Source organism: Capricornis sumatraensis, chromosome 5 (assembly GCF_032405125.1).
Source record: "Capricornis sumatraensis isolate serow.1 chromosome 5, serow.2, whole genome shotgun sequence".
Lineage (NCBI taxonomy): Eukaryota > Metazoa > Chordata > Mammalia > Artiodactyla > Bovidae > Capricornis > Capricornis sumatraensis.
Window position 1 is genome coordinate 87468979 of NC_091073.1, and position 3635 is coordinate 87472613.

The following is a 3635-nucleotide window of genomic DNA, read 5'->3' on the forward strand; positions in this document are numbered from 1 at the left end:
TCTCTCTTTATATATATTAACTTTCTGCATATTTTCCCTATCTATCTCTCCCTCTCTCTCTGTACTATTGCACAATAACACTGTATAACAAACATCCCAAAGCATAGTGGTTTAAAACAGCAATCATTTATTAATCCTCATTAACTCTCTGGTCAGCTGGGCTGTTCTCCTGATCTGAGTCAGACTCAGCTGATGACCACCCAGGCTCCAGCTAACCCATCAGTGGAATACCAGGTGACTAGGTCAAGGTAGCCTGGACTAGGATGAATCAGCTCTATACAAGGTGGGTCTTCATCCTCCAGGACTTGTTGTCATGACAATGGTGGGGATCCAAGAGACATGCCAGAATCTCATTAGACCTTTTAAGGTCTAGACTCAGACCTGGAGCCCCATTCTAATGGGGGAAGAAACTGCAGCCTTTGATTGAGGGACTGTGAATTCACATTGCAAGGAGTGAGTTCCAATCTGGAAAATTCGCTGAGAAGCACATTTAGCCTTTGGATGTCTCTTACTAAATGCAACTAACACCCATGATTTTGTGAAGGTGAAGTCTCTCAGTCGTGTCCGACTCTTTGCCACCCTGTGGGCTGTAACCTACTAGGCTTCTCCGTCCATGGGATTCTCTAGGCAAGAATACTGGAGTGGATTGCCATTTCCTTCTCCAGGGGATCTTCCCAACCTAGGGATCGAACCCGGGTCTCCCGCATTGGAGGCAGACGCTTTAACCTCTGAGCCACCAGGGAGCTGCAAAAAATAAATGACAGCAAGTATTTTGAAAAAGGAAACCATAAAGTTAGCACTACTGAACTGATGGTGAGTTTCTCTCGTTTTTCTTTTGGTCTCCCCTAGCTGGCACTCAAAGAAGCCGGAAGCCTGAATATGCATCAGGTGCAGAGAGAGGGATGGGGTGCTCAGCGGGCCAGGGGCACTGCTTTTCTGTTTTGGCTTGTGCTTCTTTTGTCCTTTTCCATTCTCTCCCAGTCTCACCATCCCAAACCCACACCCCCAACCCAGGCCATCCCAGTGTCTGTGACAGCGATAGTGACTGCATGGAGGCTAAACCCTGAGGGAAGGGACCTTCTTGCTCACACAGGAAACTGTGGTCCCGAGAGCACATGGAGAATCCCAGTGGCTTTTGTTCTCTCTGTCCTCTTCCTGCTCGGTGTGGAAGGGAGACACAGCTGCAGGAATGCACAGCAGAGCAAATATACTAAAGACCGCTTATCTGGTCCAAGGGCCAGAAGGACGATTCCTGTGAGCTGGAAAGTGGTGCAGAGCTTGCAGAGAGCAGAGAGATTAAGAAAGAAACCTCATATAAGGGTGTTTGACAGCTAGGATCACCGCCCCCGTAGCTGCACATGCATAAAGTGAAAAAAAGTGAAAGGGAAGTCGCTCAGTCGTGTCCGACTCTCTGTGACCCAATGGACTGTAGCCTACCAGGCTCCTCCATCCGTCCATGGGGTTTTCCAGGCAAGAGTACTGGAGTGGGTTGCCATTTCCTTCTCCAGCACATGCATAAATGTGATCCAAAACAGACTTTGCAAACTGATTTGAGTGTAAACAAACACCCAGGGCCACTGGGTGGTGCACACAGTGCAGTGTGAATAATACTGCAAATGCTTCGAAAACTGCACTATCTGGACCTGCCCATCAAAGACAGGTAGGGATTTATATTCCATAACTGGATTATTTCCCAGCAAACAAAAAAAATCAACATGTGTAGGATATAATCCAAAATTACTCAACTTATAGAAAGCCAGGAAAACCTCAACATACTAATGTAGAAAAGTCAGTTAACAGATGCCAATCCTTAAATAGGGCTTCCCTGACACCTCAGCTGGTAAAGAATCCACCTGCAACGCAGGAGACCCCGGTTCCTGAATAGAGTGACAAAGAACTTAAAATAGTTATGAAGACCGTGGGAGGAAATCGAAAGAGGGAGAGATAGAAAGTAAAATAGGTAAGAGATATAAACAGAGAAATAGAACAGGAAAGACAGGTGGTGGATGTAGGCAAGTAGAGAGATAGAGTCAGAAATAGAGATGAGGAAAGAAATATTAAAACAGAAAGAGAGATTAAAGAGAAAGAGAGAAGGGGAAGAAGTCAGAGCCGAAAAGAAAGAGGGCGGGGGCGTAGCAATAGGAAACAGAGAAGATCTGTGAACATAGAGATGGGCAGACAGATGGATGTAAAGAATGGTTCATTGGGGAGATAGGGAAAGAGAATGGTGAGAGGAGAAAGTGAGTCAGTCAACAGACAGCTGTAAAGCAGTCAGGAGAGTCATCTAAACCCACCACATAATTAGGGGCCACATATGGTGATTTCATATATTCATATAACCACAGCTACTTTGCCTGTTCATCTGTTGATGGGCGCTTAGCTGTTATAAACAGTGAACTTAGGAGTGCAGCTATATTTTAGAGAGTTTTTGTTTTCTTTTGATAAACTCTCAGAAGTAGAATTGCTGGATCATGTGGTAGCTCCATTTTTAACTTTTTGAGGACATCCACATTGTTTTCAGTAGTGACTGAACCAATTTACATTCCACCAAAAGTGTACTTAGACGGTAAAGAATCCCTGGAGGCTCAGATGATAAAGAATTTGCCTGCACTGCTGGAGACCTGAGTTCTATCCCTGGGTTGGGAAGATCCCCTGGAGGAAGGCATGGCAACCCACTCCAGTATTCTTGCCTGGAAAATCCCCATGGACAGAGGAGCCTGGTGGGTTACAGTCTATGGTGTCACACAGAATCGGACACAACTGAGCGACTAAGCACAGCGAAAGTGTACAAGGGTTCTCTTTACTCCATATCCTTACCAACATGTGTTGTTTGTGTTCTTGATAATAGCCATTCTGACAGATGTGAGATGATATCTCATTGTTGTTTCGATTTGCATTTCCCTGAATTTCAGATAAGTACTTTTTTTTTCGTTTGTGGATGTTTCAAATATTGCAAAGTTCCTTGCATTTTTTTCCCCACAAAATCTGGAAACCCTAAATAAGACAGTCTTTTACTTGAAGATGAGCATAAATCCTTCATCAAATTGTTTTATGAGGCATGCACACACACAAACACACATCTGTTTACTTTAAAGGAGAGTCAAATGTAGACCAGTATAACTGATATTAATTTCTTTTAATAAGGCTCATTCAATTCTTATTGGATTTGCTGCTTGAGGTTGGCTTATGTAACTGGCTGATGTAAAAGGAAAGGTAGTTCAGGGAAACGGTATAAAGATGTTTAATCACCAGATAAGACCATGGCATCAACATTAACACTGAAAGGCTGAACTGCAGGGAATTTAGCCCGATTCAGGTCTTCTCACTCCACCAGGCAACAGGCAAGTTTTGTCCATGTTTCTCCCCGCAGCCCCCAGTCTGACTGATCCCTCTGCTTGGAGTTCTGAGCTCTCTCAGTGGTCAGGCATCTCTTCTCCTGGGTGGGGGAGGTGTTCCCAGCCTGCCACAGGGGCGTCTTCAAGAAGAGGGTTGGTACAGAGAGGCGCAGCTCCACCCAGGCCTCTTCCGACACCACCCCCTCTGGGCTCAGCCTGGTGGTTTTAAAGAAAGATCCTCCTTGACTCCCCTGCCTGTCACATCTGCTGAGAACCCCAGTCTAGCTCACTGTCCCAGGC